We start from the raw sequence: 16873 nt of genomic DNA, 5'->3' as shown, positions 1-16873 counted from the left end.
TGCTCTCTTACTTAACCGCATTGTCTCTCTCACACACTACATTTTTTTTCTCTGAGATGCTAAGCATTCCATGCCTTCCACCAAGTTGCACAATGTACGTATTTACTTTGTCTATTGACTCAATGTCTGGGTCGAGCCTAGAAGTGGATGTCTCTGTCACGAAGCTCTTGGTTCCCTTCCCTGCTCGCCACCTGCCATCGTGTCCTGCCGATCCCCACTGACATCAGCTCCTAAAGCCACGCCATTCTGTCTTTATCCCAGTCAGGAGAGAAGAGTTAATGCCTTTACTTCCGGAACCCGCCTTGTTTAGGTAGAGAAAGGCTTTCTGGTATCAGAACACCAGGAAAACAGTCTCTATAGAAAATAAAGAAAAAATATTTTCTAACATTCTTACTGTTTTAATTGCCTTAACTAATCTTCTAGCCAGAAAAATCTGTCATCCAAATGATATCAATTTAAGACTCATTCCTTGGAGTGCCTGGGTGGCTCAGTCTGTTGAGCGTCTGACCCTTGATTTCAGTTCAGGTCATGGTCTCGTGGCTCATGAGACCGAGCCCCACGTCGGGCTCTGTACTGACAGCCTGGAGCCTGCTTTGGATTCTCTCTCTCTCTCTCTCTCTCTCTCTCTCTCTCCCTCTCTCTGCCCCTCCCCTGCTTGAATTCTTTCTCTCTCTCACAATAAATAAATAAACATTAAAAAAAAGACTCATTTTCTGACCTTTTAGAACATATGTAGGAAAAACTTTCTTTCTTTCTTTCTTTCTTTCTTTCTTTCTTTCTTTCTTTCTTTCTCTCATTCAAGCAAACTATATTTAAATGCTATTACTCTATTAAAAAATATGGTTGTCTTTCACTATTTAAAAAGAGCCACTTAAAATTAAAAAAAAACATACTATTTTGAGTGCATTAAAGTTTTATATAGTGAGATGATGTCTATATGATTTTGTTTACATACTAAAACTGTCCATGGCATCAGATGATGAAATGGTTAAAAGTGTTACACACGATTTTACTCATATATGTGCGTTTTTTGGTGATTATATGACAATACACAACATTTTCAAAACAGCCTGAATTTAATAATAAAAGAGAAAACAATAGTTGTGTAGCACATATACAATGATCAGCTACTGATTTATTATTATTATTATTATTATTATTATTACTATTATTTTCAATGCTTTAGTTATCAGTACAGTATTGAGGTCTCTTTTTATAATGAGATTCCTATGGAAATAGTCACAATTGTTGCTGTGGAATGACTCCAGAAAGGAGACGGATCAGAGATCACTCTAGTGTTGTCAAGTCTATGACTTGAGTCAGTTCAGAGAAACTCGCTGCAAATGGGTCATTTATTGCCGGCCAGGGCATTCTTTGTCTTCCTTATCCTTTTATAGTTACACCCATCTTCTCTCTCCCTGGCCCCTCTCAGCAATTCCCAGTGACCACTGCCATTGAAACCATCGGAAGGGACGTGTGATGGAAACCATGGGGTTTCTAGAGACAGGGAGCGCCTACTGCGTGCCGTCCAGGGGAGCTCCTCACACGTGCCAAGGGGACACGAAGTTAAGCCATTTTCTCTCACAATGACAAAGCAACGTGCCTTCATGAAAAGAGTCACCTTCTGGTATTAACCTGCACATTTCGAGAGCCACATTTGTATCCCGGAGGGTGGACAGAAAAACCTAAAGTATGAGTTTTACTTCCGTAATGTTTCCCCAATTTAACAGTATATCTAATGTTTGATATATTGGTGAACTTAAATTTCCACAGCTTAAAATTGCTTGCAGAATTTAAAAAAGTAAGTATAGATTTAAATTGGATTTAAATCTTTAAAAAATACCATTCTTCAAGGTCTTCATATACCAATCATCAGTCCCCGGGGTCCTCAAAGAAACAAAATAATGATTATTTTTCAACGCACAGAGAGATTAGTTAGAAAGTTGGGAGTGCAACTACTTGGTTTATTAATCAATAACAATGTTGAAGAAACAAGATGCTTATAAGGGTGCAATTAATGTAATTCACCTCTTCAGGCACACTTATAAAAGTCAAATCGCTCACAGTTGGCATACAGACATCCAGAATCACGCTTCCTGGTTTTGTGTGGACTGAACTGATTCTTGACTCTCTCGCCCACACGCCAGGGTCTCTGCTCCGGCCAATATCTGTTCTGCTAAGCCTTTACATTCCCCAAATAAGAAAGATGTGTACTTTTAGGTATATTAAAAAAAAAAAAATCAGAGTCCTGAGATTGTGGCAATCAGATGAAAAACGGGATAAACTTGGGTGCCTGGGTGGCTCAGTCAGTTGAGCGACTGACTTGAGCTCAGGTCGTGATCTCATAGCTCATGAGTTCCAGCCCCGTGTTGGGCTCTGCGCTGACAGCTCAGAGCCTGGAACCTGCTTCGGATTCTGTGTCTCCCTCTCTCTCTGCCCCTTCCCTGCTCATGCGCTCTCTCTCTCTCTCTCTCTCTCTCTCTCTCTCTGTCAAAAATAAATAAACATTAAAAGATTAAAAAAACGGATAAACTTTAGGTATTTCCTATCAGAGTTTAAAGAAAGGGGGTCGGTAGTGGTTGAGATGTTGAAGAAAAGGGGCACGCTAGTGGCTGCTTAATAATTGCCAAAGTCATGTGAACAAGGACAATAGTAACTGACTGACCATAAAGACGTCTTGCCAAGTACTATTTTACCCCGTTCACTTCTGATTCAATCCAAGTATCCGGATACAGCCCCCCTACTTTTCAAACGCTCCCTTTGCGTCGTTTTGTTTTTTATAAAAGACCTATGTTGATTCCTCTTGTCCCTCAGGGCAAGAAACCAGAAGAGAATTTTCATTTCTAGGGACAAAAAGGCTGAAAGGAGAGGAGAGTGCAATGTTGGTTCCGCGGCGAGCTGTCTTAGCGGCAGGTGCACCTGGCCCCGCCCACCTCCCCCAACCACACCCCGCGTCTCAGCCTCCAGCCCCAGGGCTCTGAGCTGGTGTCACGGCGGGATCTTGGTTCGGTCTGGACATCTGTCAGCAAGAGATGTCCGAAGCTATCAGATATATCTAAAAGAGCTGTTTTTTCTTCGCGGGACTCTGGGAAGGGTGGTGTCCGGGAATGTTGAAAAAGGTTTCCCTGTAAGTTAACGTCAATCGTTTCTTGCTTTGTGTCGTTTTGGCTTAAGGAAGGTTTCATAAGAACACTCTACTTTTGGACAGAGGGGGAGGGGGGCCCGTATCTGGTTACCTATCTGTAAAAACCAGTAACGTGCTCAAAACTGGTCATCTGCTGACCTTCTTCTTGCCAGCTCTCCCACTGCGATCCGCAGGTAGAGACTTGTCACAGTCTGACCCACAGGGATTTCCCGGTGGTTTGCTCCCCATCTTCTGGCCGGCTGCTACACAGGCCCCTGTCTTCTCCACATGTTGCCCCTGTAACCTAGCTTAGACGAATCCTTCAGGGTGGCGAGTCCAAATTCTGTTCCCTACACGTGCACCTTACACATTTCCAAGGTCCAGCCCACATGCTTCCTCCCGCCTGAAATATTCACGGACACCGTTAGACAGAATATCGTCTTTCCCAACCGCTCCCGGCTCTTTCTCCGGGCCACTCGAATGCCTTATGGCATGTGCGGTTTTGCAACATCATTACTGATGGGCCCGTATTTTGCTATATGCTCCTCAAGGGCAGCGCTCGTAGATTCCTCCTAACACATGTGCCGTGCCTGTGGTGATGGGTCAGAATATTCTTGCTGAGTAAACGTGTTCCCACAAGTAATCATAATAATTCTCATGTGTGAGTGTTTTCATATATTAAACTAAGTATTTCCGCCTTCCCTGACGTTTTCCTAACACAGTTCCTGTAAACCTAAGACTATGAAAGCAGATCATGAAAACCGACCCAGAAGAAAACTTACACCTGTAAGGAACCTTACATATTACATTGTTCAATGTGAGTTATCCTTTCCCAGATGCAGAAGTGAAAGCTCAGAGAGGAACGGAAATTTGTTCAAGGCACTGAGAAATGTGAGACCCTTTTACGTCAAGAGCATATACTTACTATCAAGGAAAATCCCAAGCTTCTGATTTAAAAGAACATGGATAAATTAGGAGGATGTTATTATACAACCAAAGGTCCTTAAAAACAATGAGAAAAGAGAGAAGAAATCTGCAGACAGGCCCGTGTCTGGGGTCCCCATGGATTTAAGCACAAATGACAACCTGGTCTTCCTTCCTGGGCCACGGCCCCTCCTCTGACTCAGAGATCGGTGGACCTGAGGCCTCTCAGGTGTATCACCTGGGACCAGGGTCACAGGACCGACGGGCCACCCCGAGTCACTCCAGCTGATGCTCAGGAGAAACTTCCCATCATCGTGTGAAGATTCAAGTAGGATTTGTGGGCCTGCCTGGGCCTTCTACTCGTTTGCAGTGGATTTCTGTAGTCTCGTAATTCTTTTTTTTTTTTTTTTTAAATTTTTTTTTTCAACGTTTATTTATTTTTGGGACAGAGAGAGACAGAGCATGAACGGGGGAGGGGCAGAGAGAGAGGGAGACACAGAATCGGAAACAGGCTCCAGGCTCTGAGCCATCAGCCCAGAGCTTGATGCGGGGCTTGAACTCACGGACCGCGAGATCGTGACCTGGCTGAAGTTGGACGCTTAACCGACGGCGCCACCCAGGCGCCCCGTCGTAATTCTTCTCTGCAGGTTACACCTTTTGTATTGATGATATACTCACTATACACATCCAAATGCAGAGAGCTAGAGACCATGCGGAGATGTTTCTGGAAGCCCATCCACCAGACACTTAAACGTATTTGTGAACATGTCTTCATGACTGCCAACAAGTCCCTGAACTGTAGGCAGGACCTGAAAATTGAGACAGGGAGGTTGAGTGCAGAGGCGTGGGAGAAAGCACATCCCCCTGGGTTGTGGGGGATGGACTCTGGAGTCAGGGTGAAGGATAAAGGCAGAAGGTGTGCAAGACCAAGGGGGGAAAGCGCAGTGACAGCAGGCACAGGAATCCCTGAAAACAAATACAGTCAGCCGTGACTTTCACCAAGGGCTGTCCTAAGCCCAGATATGAGCGACCGGCTCATTCAGTTTCAACCAGGATGTTTTACACAGATGCCTACTTTGCAGGTACACACTCATCAATTCAGGGGTCACAGATGATGGGGACTCACAGATGCTGAAAAAGATGGCGTTGGAAGGCACGCGTCCCAAGTGTCCTGGTGCATGAAAGGCAGGTCTAGAAGAGAGGCCACACCACCGCCCCTCCGCTGGCACGCTGTGTTAACCCCGGCCGCCCCTTGGCCACTTCAAGAGCCGAGCCAGATGGAAATTCAAACTATTGACACTCATTCACTTCCGCCTTCCGTCGACAAATGATTGTTGATTATCTACTTTGTGCCGGGTTCCATTTTAGGCACAGGAGATGAAATGGTAAACCGAATGGAAACCAAAAAACAAAACCTCTGATATCATGGAGTCTGTGTCTTAGTAGGGGAGGAAGGCCCTAGACAGGTAACTCATGAGTCACTATCAGATAATGATCCGTTTGAATCTGAGAGCACTCTGGAGAATTACCCGAACTCTCTCCAGTGCACAGAGAAGAGATGGTGTTGGGGAGTCAAGGCACAGGCAGGAACCGTGTCTCCTGAGCTGTGAGTTTCCACTTAGATATTGATAATCACCTGCTTCCTTTCGCTTTGCTTTCAGAGAAACTGAGAGTTAAATGTGTGACTCAAATCCTGGATGCCCATCAAGGAGCCGACAGTACGGTTTGATGTATCAAACTCATTACAACATTGTTGGTTTTTTCCCCCACTTCAATTTCCTCTTTTTAATTTGATTTATTTAGAAAAATCCCCCACTCTCTAACGTTCATTGGTAAAAAAAAATTCATACTCCCTAGAAATTACTTATTGATGTTAGTTAGACATGGCCAACTTTAAATAGTGTGGTTGCACATTTAAACGGAAAAACAGAAGGTACTTTGTAATTGAGGGAGTGCTTTTCATATTCAATTTCCTTAAAAAGTCGACACAGTCATAACCATCTTATTTTCTGCTTGCTTAACCAAAACTATGAATAAGCCCGATTCTGCAAGCGGGATCTGTTAAAACCTCCAAGAAACAGGTCAAGAGGGTATCGGGCTCAGTCTTTCCCATGGCAGAGCCCAGTGTTGCCAGATTCCTGGCTGATCCCATGTTGAACCACACGCTTTCTTCCCCTTGGAACCACCACACTCTGATACCATAAGCTCACGCGTTGACACCGCTCTATTCCTCACATTGACCGTCTCCTCATGTGTGTGAGTTTGCTGGCCCTCTGTGCTTAGAATCAGGTCTACACCGAGTTACCAATCCTGACTTCCGAGGGACACCTTCAAATTCAGAAAGGTTGGTGGCTAAAATCAGCCTTAGAAAGGAAGGTCGCTGGCCAAGGTCTTCTAGACTTTCTAAAGTAATGGAAATAGAAGTGATCTCTTGATCACCATTAACATTACTATATTAAGGAGCCAGATGATGGAGCCTGAGAAGGATTCCGGCCAGTTAAAAGTATTTCTTACCCTGGCTATAAAATCACGTCCAGCCGGCAGAACATTCCCTACGGATCACAGGGAGGAACACAGAAGGTCCTTCCCTTCCACAAGATAAATCTGAAATGCCACAACTAACAAAACATAAGAAAGCACTGTAGAGTCGAGAGTAAAAAAAGTCCTCATTATTAAAGGTCTTTATCATTTAGGTAAAAGTTATGTAACTTTTCACTTATTTCAAAAGATGGTTAACCTTGGTTTCTTCACTGTGTAAGTCCATGTTACAACAGGTAGATACGAATGGAATTTAAATGTCAACCCAAAGCCCCCAGACACAGCGTTTCCTATTTCACACTGACATTTGATTAAATCACACGGATGCACGGAGAGAGTAAACGATTCCCTTGAAGGATATTCGGCATGCTAACATTTTTGATTTGAAATATTAATTGTAACACACTGACTCATGGTGGCGGAGATATTTGCCAACCCGACACGCAATGGTTTTCAAATTCTGATTTCAGAGGGACAATGACTAGAGGTAGGTCCTGAGACGGCATTCTGGAAGCTCTTTAATTGACATTTCTGGGCACCGGGAAGAAAAATCTTAAGAGGTATGTGCAAGTAAGGGTGTTTCAAGTGGTAGATGAATCGTGTAATTAGGGAGATATCTGGAGGAAAATGTCAGTCTGTGGGGAAGTGTGTGAACGTGGTTAAGAGGGAGACAGAAACCGCATCGAAAAGGTGCCTGTTTGGCAAGAGAAATAAAAAAGACCTCAGAGGAAGCCCTGCTCTAAAAGCCCTGGCTCCCTGACTTCTCTACCTGGGCTGCGCGTTTCATTTAGGATTGTAGTTCCTTAGTTTGAGACAGAATCCAAAACACAGAAAGGGGAGATGAGGAACAGCGTGTACAGGGTTTAATTAAAGCCACTTAGAAAGCAGAGAGCTAACACAGACCCTGTCTGGTTTTCCAACAACTTTAACCTCCCAACTGTCTCCCTAATATATTATTAAGTTACATAATCAGTACACGTTCTTTCTGTAACACCAAGAGCGTCGCCTTACAGAAGGGAACATGCGCTGATGATGTGTATACACGTGAGTGTGTGTTCACGTGGGTGTCCCTAGGTGATGGAAGGCTTTATTTCACCATGGAGATGTTCACATTGTGAGCCATCACTCATGCTCCGTTCCAGCTTTCTATCCGGTTCTATCTATGAATGTATTCATTCGAACATTCATTCGGTATTTTCAGATTCCTAGGGCTGCTGTGCTGGTCGGTGAGGGGCACATAAATACAGCACATTCCCCTTCCTCACAGAGCTCACCATGCAGACAAGCAGACGTGTGTACAGAGGATCGAACAAGATGTCACAAGAGATGTGCTTGTGAGCACAGATCATGGAGGTCATTGCCTTAGCTGGTTTGTTACTGTAACAAAGTCTGAAAGACATTTATTTGTCACGGTTCTGGAGGTTGGCAGTCCAAGATCAGGTTGCCAGGGCGCTCAATGTCTGGTGAGGGTCCCCTTCTTGGTTCACAGACGGCCGCCTTCTGCTGTGTCCTCACAGTGGGGAAGGGAGGAGGGAGCTCTCTGGGGTCTTTCATAAGGGCACTAATTCCGTTCATGGGCCCGTAGTATTCCGCGCACAGCAGTCATCATGATAGACTTCCTGGATGAGATCATACTTACTTGGATTTTCAGAAAGGCAGCTTGGCATAATGGAAATAGCCAGGGTTTCATAGTCAGAGACCTGTGTTTAAGTCTACCTGTGAGTCATCTGACATTTGGGGAGAACATTCCTCTGAACCTTCTGTTCACATCTGTCCAGTGCAGAAGCACATATCCCTGAGTGGGGACGTGCACTCAGTGGTTTGAATGTGTGACAGCAGAGGTAGAGGACACGTGGGGAATTCTCAATAATGTGTCACAGAGTTAGCACTAATTATTATTCTAACAGGTAGAGGTTACCAGGTAGCAGAGGAGAAGGGAGGGAAAGAACGTTCTCGATGGAGGTAGCCAGCTATGCAAACGCTCAGATGTGAGAGAGAGTGGCATCTGAGCAACAGGGCAAAGATTGAGCTATGCTGCCTTCCACTCAAGGTGGGTGCTGGGCACAGGGCTGAGCCCTTACAGGGCAACCGGGCAGGGAGGGCCTTGCACACCGCACCGGGGGAATATAAGTTGCTATGAAGACAGCAAGAAACCAATGAGAAAGTTGAAGAACAGAGTGGTGTTATCAGACTTCTGTTTGAGAAGGATGCTCTGAGAGTTCAGTGTAGAGAAAGGTGAACGTTGGTGAAGCCAGGTCTGGGACAACCATTAGGCAGTCGTGGGAGGTGTGGAGAGGGCATCCGGGTCAGCATACCTGGAATAAATCAGAGGGATACATCATGAGCAGAATTGCAAGGTGGGATATGGAGGGTGGTGGAGAAAGGAGGTGGAGAAAGAGTCAAGAAGGACTCTTATGTCCAACTTGGCCCATGGCTGGAGCCCATGCCTGAATGGAAAAGAGACATCATGAGCGAGGGAAGAAGATTAATCCACTTTGGCACAGGTGGAGTTAGAGCTGCTATAGGATGTTCAGGTAACAGTACGTACACATCAGGAGCACGAGAGAGAAATTGTGATTATGAACAGAGACTCATGGATGGGCAGCGGGCACATGGCAATTGAGATCCAAGGCGGGGCTGATACGGACTCATTTTGATCCTATGATAGGATCTTCGGTGTGGCCACATTTGAATCCAAATAAAACTTATGTTGGAAGGGCACATTGCAGCAGACATCAGTTTGCGGTCACAAAACCGATTCGAGGCTACCATTGACGTTATCCGACAGGCTCCAAAGGAAGCTTTAGAACATTTAATATTTACCCTTTTTCATTCTGTGCCTAAACCACTTGCTTACAAAGGACCTATAATTGCTGAATTATCACTTTTTGGTCTGGAACCTGTCTTCTCATTAGTCATATTAAGTATATGACTATGCTTTTAATGTTGCTATTAGTAAAGAAGTAGTTATTATGGAAAAATTCCACTTCCAAACCATACAAGTAGAATAATGGATACGCAAATCTCTCGAAAAAGAGCTCAAGCCTCGTGTGTCTTGCGCTAAGCCCCATACTTCTTACATTTGTGTTGGCTGCCTCCACCTTGCTTTGGTAGAGGAGGACTTGTAAATCAGAATCCATAGTTCCTTCCTGCCACTATGTATAAATGTGTATCTTAGTCTGGGTCATAAATTCGACTTTTTTGTGTTTGATAACTGATAAAACAATTCACATATGACTCACAACTTTTGGAATATTTGGGCGATTGGTATTCCCGTCAGGCAATGGGTGAATGAGGAGAAACCCAGAGGAAGTAATTAATGATCGCTGCCTATCAGTTCTTTTTTTGTTGTTGTTAATGTTTATTTTTGAGAGAGAGAGAGAGAGAGAGAGAGAGAGAGAGAGAGAGAGAGACAGTGTGAGCAGGGGAGGGGCAGAGAGAGAGGGAGATGAGAATCCGAAGCAGGCTCTGGGCTCTGAGCTGTCAGCACAGAGCCTGATGGGGGGCTTGAACCCACGAACAGTGAGACCTGCTCCGAAGTCAGATGCTTAACCAATCAAGGCGCCCAGGTGACCCTCTGCCTACCATTGCTAAAGCTTGGCAACACCATGTTCTGGGCCTGTGGCTTTAGAACACACATCATTTTACATGATTTAATTTTCCTCAACACAGTCACTGTATTTTTGAGAACACGAGAAAATAAACTGGCGGATTGAATCTATCACCAATTATTGATAGACTGAGTCTGTAAAGATCCCTTGGGATTTGCCAGCTGCTGAGATTCAGAGGCAGGTGGAAGCTTGTGCAGAAAAACCACACATGCCCACGGTCTCTGCTCGGGAGCACACTTCCTTACTGGATTGATGAGATGATCTCTATTGCAAGAGGTTCATTTTTCTAACTGACGAGGCATTGTGTTTTCAGTGTTAACGGGCTAGGTTGGCAATCTGGTTCTGCTACTAATTAACATAATAATTAAGAAGACAATATTTTAACCGTATCAGCTCGTGTCTCACTTGAAAATATAGAGCCTGAAACAATAATTTATTTCTAACAATAATTTCTACTACTAGAGAGTGATGTCTTCTAGTTGCGTGTAAATTAAAAGGCTGTTACCGCCAAGAGATGCGTGCACTATCATTGATCAGAGATGTCCATTGCTTTTACCAGTGGCTGGATTATGTCTCTCGTGCCTTCATGGGTTTAGAGATCAGTGTTCTGGGTGAATAACACAAAGTCACCGTGCTGGAAGACGTCCATTTCTTCTGGGGCCAACACGACCAGGTACAGCTTAGCAGATGTTGAATGGGAGCCCTAGCAGAGGAGTGGTAGACGGGGCAGGAGGACAAGGCAAGAAATTACCCCCTTTTGGCTCGATCGTTCTGTTACTTATTCGTGCCGCGTATGTATGTTGCCACTTTAATGTACAAATACAGGGGGGCAATATTGGGATTCCTCAGTTTTTCTTTCAAACATTTATAGGAACTTTGACTTGAATTTCAAAATATAAAATAATGGCAGGCAAATAAATGTTGTGTTACATTTTATTTTTATGAAAAATGAAATATCCTTTAAAGGCATTGGCATCTGGTAAACCCAGTGTCTGCTGGGCGTGGTCCCTGTGACACAGTAGCCCTCAGAGTGTCATTTACACAAGCTCTATTACAGCACTTTTCAAACAGAAGCTCTTTGCCCCCCAGTGGATATTGGGCAATATCTGGGACTTTGGGATCGCCCCAACTCGAGGCAAAGGGGGTGCTACCGGCCTCTAGTGGGTGGAGGCCACGGTTGCTCGAAACACCCTGCAGTCAACAGGACGGCCCCCCTCTCAACAAGGAATGGTCCATTCCAGAATGCCGATGTACTGTATGCACCATATCTTTGCAGGCAAATCACAGAGTTCACGCTTTGGACCTGTCCCTATTAGAGTTTAAACGCAGAGCCCGGGAACCTGATAACAGGGGTAGAAATATGCCCCATCTTCCCAGGGCCATATTACGTACAATTTTCCATCTGGCTTCCGTGCTGAGGCCCACAGAAGCCCTGAAGAATAGATTTATTGCAGCTTGTGCAGGACCTAGCCGTGGAGAGCTCCGCCTGAGTATTTATTGAATTTGGCACAGGCGCTCGTTTTTGTTGGATGTTTGCGTAGAGTTTTATTAATTCAACTTTTACCGTATTCCAATATTTTCGGTTAATATGGGAGTTTAAAATTCGTGGGCCATCTGCTTTAGATGCTGCAAGGTGTCTGCTACCAAAGATTTGGAAAGATGCAACGCAGGAGATGCGCAGGTTGTCTCAGGAAAATAAATAAAATAATTAAAACGCCGCACTTGCTATTGTCCAAATGAATTTTCAAAACGAATTTTCAATTTTTTGCTAACAAGCCGTGTGAGCATTTAAATCAACACAAAGTGCATTCTGACGCGTAATGTCTACAGAGAGGGGTCCGTATCTGTGTCCTCACATGCGTGCATTTCACAACAGCAAGAATACTTTTCGTTTAATATGGATTTCAATAGCAATGTGGAGCGCATAGGACATTTTAACTTGCCAAGACAAACGTTGACATAGAATCCTTGCACACGTGTGTTCATTACAATTTACTGACACGTGTCAGAGATGTCTTTTTTGAGATGCGCTGATTTGGCGAATAAGCTTGAGGGGTGTCCTAGGGCTGGGACACGTGGCATTTGCATGGAGCTTTCTAAGACTCAAGAATTCTGGTAAACTCGGGTCATCTGCTCAAGTATTACTTCTACAGAGATTTCTCTGAAAGACCTTCTTAAACAGAACCCTTGGCCACTCTGTATCTGTCTCACTCTGCTTTTTTTCTTCTTCATTGCATTTGTTACTTCTAACATTGTATTCTAGACATGTTCCATTATTTTCTGTTGTCTTCCCCACTGCACATGTGCACACTCCCGGAGAACACATTTTATGTCCTATTAGCCACTGTCTCCTCAGAAGCTAAGGAGTGTCTGGCAGTAACTAAATGCTACAAGAAGTGTATTAAATACATTTTAGGGAGAGGCGCCTGGGAGGCTCAGTCGGGTGAGCATCCAATCCTTGGTTTCAGCTCAGGTCATGATCTCATGGTTCTTGAGATAGAGCCCCAAGTTGGGCTCCAAGCTGAATGCAGACCTTGCTTGAGATTCTCTCTCTCCCTGTCCCTCTGTCCCTCTCCCCAACTTGTGCTCTCTCTAAATGAAAAAAAAAAGTAATAAAGGAAAGAAATAAATGAGATTAATTTAGGGGTACATGAGTGGCTCAGTCTGACTTTGGCTCGGGTCATGACCTCCTGGTTCGTGAGTTCGAGCCCCGCGTCGCGTTCTGTGCTGACAGCTCAGAGCCTGGAGCCTGTTTCGGATTCTGTGTCTCCCTCTCTCTCTGCCCCTCCCCTGTTCATGCTCTGTCTCTCTCTGTCTCAAAAATAAATAAATGTTAAAAAAAAATTTAGAACGACCAAAAAGAACGCAGGTAAGATTTGAACCAAATACTTTGATTCGGAAATCTGAGACTCTAACCATTTATGCAGTGAGGTTGACCATCAAGTTAGAGCTCAACTACATTTATCCACGTACTGGAGGTGGTAAAATGTTGCTTGCTTTTACAAAAATCATTTTATGAGTACTGTCCAAAGAATTTGCGATAATGACAATGCTCATGCGTTAGGATTTTATGTATCGTTTCTCTCTTTAAACATGACCAACTTAGCTCTGGTCACCAATGAGCTCTCAAATAATGCATCCTCCAAAGAAGCACACAAACGCTGTGAGCTGCGTGTATGTGCATATATTTGACTTCGGAGTCATCCGACATGCTCCTTTCCGGAGCTCCTGTCTGAATTAGAGGCTCTGAAGGTGGGGCCTGTGTAATTCTGATCACACTCGTTAAAACACTGGGTAAGGAGAAATTCTTGAAATGTTACACCAGTTGTACAGAAAGAGATCCAGCCGATACGTGATTGTTTTATAATTCTATGATAAAATATATGGCATATTCCCTTCCAAACAATTTCGGGTCAGTGATCAATTTCGCCGATGCAAATCATTCTCTCTTGATAACGTCCTTTGTTACACTGCCCCTAGAAAGCCTGGCGATTCCAATAACACTGGCCTGAACTCTGCCTGTGTTGATGCTCAGTTGGATGCCACCAGTCCCACTGGCTTCTCATGATCGCAAGCCCATGACCTATGGGAAACCAGAACACTTTAGAGACTAGTAAAGTTAGTGTTATTTCTTCATTTAGCATCAGTCTAAGTTCGTTTGGATGTCATAGTATGTTTAGCATGCTGCAGATGTGACAAGATGGATGTTTAGAACTTGCTAGAACATTTTGACTTACATGCCTTGAAAGGTTCATTTAACCCCTTATTATTTTAATGATCTTTTAAATATTCACTAATTGACATTAAGATTTTAATCGCTGCCATCCCCACATGAATGCTTCATTGCTTTTTAAATTTGGAGGACTGTTGTTTCTTTGCAGTGTCTGGTTAGCTCAGTTTGGTACAAAAACTATCAAGGCCTCAAGTTTCGATCTGCGTCTTAGTTGCAACCAGTGGTCTTCGGGATGTGATTTATTATTCACCATAAAACTGGGCAAGGGCAGAATAGCCAATGAGATTGGAAAAACTACGCAAAACATGTGCAGTGTGGATATTACAGTAATAGTGAATATAGTAATGAATGAAATCAGTATAATATTATTGGACTGATGTCTCCATGGACTGTTGAAGTTAATCTTCCCAACTTCTTCAGTAATATACGTACTTTTCGGCACCTGAGGCTCAGTTGTCTCTCTTCACACAGCTTGCATGTGAATGGGGAAAAATAATTGAAATTGTGCTGTGCATGTTTTCTGAAATCAATCCATTGGGGCCCTTATTATCTGAAAACTAATGCTTCACCAGAACAGATACATACTGACAAAAGTCCTTTCCCTTCCTACCTCTCTGTTTGCACAGCTCTTGGGAGTTTTTATTTCAGTCAGTGTTCACCTTTATTTATTAATCGCTTTTACTAAGTCATGTCGAAGGAACTAAATACATAGTGGTTTGGTTAAAAGTTTATCTTTTTACAAAAGCAACTCCATTAGAAAAAAACAAAAACAAAAACAATGAGGCTACATGAGTTTTCTGCCTTATTCTCTGATTCCAAACTATTTTAAATGATTTTTATAATTATTATTAACTGCAGGCCCAGTTGAAGCTAAAAAAGAAAAGGTGTGGGAATAAAGTTTTCAGAACTATCCAACTTGTCTCTTACTGTGGCAATAAATCTTACTAATTTAACCTAGAGGAAGATGATGTCATTTTAGGAATAATTTACATTTCTTTGGTTATACCTCAAGCAAGTGTTGTGCATACGTCAATGATTCTCAAAGTGATTTCCCCACTCGAGCCCTCCCACCAGGGGGAATATCCCTGAGATACTTTCAGAGGTCCTGTAAGATAGAAAGTATTTTCATAATGATACTAAAATGTACACCAAGACCCATAAAATACCTAGGAATAAACTTGACCAAAGAGGTCAAAAACCTATACATTGAAAACTATGGAAAGATTATGAAAGGAATTAAAGAAAACACACAAAAAAATGGAACGACATTCCATGCTCACGGATTGGAGAACAAATATTGTTAAAATGTCGATACTACCCAAAGCGATCTATACATTCAATGCAATCCCTATCAAAATAACACCAACATTCTTCACAGAGCTAGAACAAACAATCCTAAAATTTGTATGGAACCAGAAAAGACCCTGAATCGCCAAAGAAATCCTGAAAAAGAAAACCAAAGCTGGAGGTATCGCAGTTCCAGACTTCAAACTATACTACAAAGCTGTAGTCATCAAGACAGTATGGTACTGGCACAAGAACAGACACTCAGATGAATGGAACAGAATAGAGAACCCAGAAATGGACCCACACACGTATGGCCAATTAATCTTTGACAAAACAGTAAAGAATATCCAATGGAAAAAGACAGTCTCTTCAGCAAATGGTGTTGGGAAAACTGGAGAGCGACATGCAGAAGAATGAACGTGGACCACATTCTTACAACATACACAAAAATAAACTCAAAATGGATGAAAGACCTCAATGTAAGACAGGAAGCCATCAAAATCCTCTAGGTGAAAGCCAGCAAAAACCTCTTTGACCTCAGCTGCAGCAACTTCTTACTCAACACGTCTCTGAGGCAAGGGACACAGAAGCAAAAATGAACTATTGGGACCTCGTCAAGGTAAAAATCTTCTGTAAGGTGAAGGAAACAGTCAGCAAAACTAAAAGGCAACTGATAGAATGGGAGAAGATATTTGCAAATGACATATTGGATAAAAGTTAGTATCCAAAATCTATAAAGAACTCAATACCCCAGAAGCACATAATCTAGTGAAGAAATGGGCAAAAGACACATGAAAAAATGTTGAACATTGCTCATCATCAGGGAAATGCAAATCTAAACCACATGAGATAAGACCTCACACCACTCAGAATGGCTAAAATTCACAACTCCGTCAACAACAGATGTTGACAAGGATGCAGAGAAAGGGGAACTCTTTTCACTGCTGGTGGGAATGCAAACTGGTGTGGCCACTCTGGAAAACAGCATGGAGGTTCCTCAAAAAATTAAAAACAGAACTATCCTCGGACCCAGGAATTGCACTAGTAGAAATTTATCCAAAGGATACAGGAGTGCTGATTTGAAGGGGCACGTGCACCCCAGTGTTTATAGCAGCACTATCAACAATAGCCAAAGTACGGAAAGAGCCCAAATGTCCATTGACTGATGAATGAACAAAGAAGATGTCATGTACATATACAATGGAATATTGCTCGGTGATCACAAAGAATGAAATGTTGCCATTTGTGGGGCGCCTGGGTGGCGCAGTCGGTTAAGCATCCGACTTCAGCCAGGTCACGATCTCGCGGTCCGTGAGTTCGAGCCCCGCGTCAGGCTCTGGGCTGATGGCTCAGAGCCTGGAGCCTGTTTCCGATTCTGTGTCTCCCTCTCTCTCTGCCCCTTCCCCGTTCATGCTCTGTCTCTCTCTGTTCCAAAAATAAATAAACGTTGAAAAAAAAAAACTTTTAAAAAGAAATGTTGCCATTTGCAACAATGTGGATGGAACTGGAGGGTACTATGCTAAGTGAAATAAGTTAGAGGAAGACAAATATATTATTCCACTTATATGTGGAATTTAAGAAACAAAACAAATGAGCATAAGGGAAGGGAAGCAAAAATAATATACGAACAGAGAGGGAGACAAACCATAAGAGACT

The 16873-nt window shown here is 43.3% G+C and overlaps 1 long non-coding RNA gene across 3 annotated transcripts in view; it reads right to left on the bottom strand.

The window, feature by feature from the left end:
• Window positions 1–6923: 6923 nt before the first annotated feature.
• The window catches only part of LOC106984248 (uncharacterized), a 30224-nt gene continuing 20274 nt past the window's right edge, over window positions 6924–16873 (bottom strand). For 2 of the 3 annotated variants that reach the window (XR_008289719.1, XR_008289716.1), the window contains exon 7: window positions 12969–13780. This is a non-coding gene — a long non-coding RNA (uncharacterized LOC106984248). Of the gene's footprint in view, window positions 8902–12968; window positions 13781–16873 lie in introns of those variants that run through there. The other variant, XR_008289720.1, reaches the window with a different exon arrangement.

The sequence above is a fragment of the Acinonyx jubatus genome, chromosome A3, assembly GCF_027475565.1.
Source record: "Acinonyx jubatus isolate Ajub_Pintada_27869175 chromosome A3, VMU_Ajub_asm_v1.0, whole genome shotgun sequence".
Taxonomy (NCBI): domain Eukaryota; kingdom Metazoa; phylum Chordata; class Mammalia; order Carnivora; family Felidae; genus Acinonyx; species Acinonyx jubatus.
The sequence above is the reverse complement of the archived record's forward strand: the minus strand, read 5'-3'. Positions and strand labels throughout refer to the sequence as shown.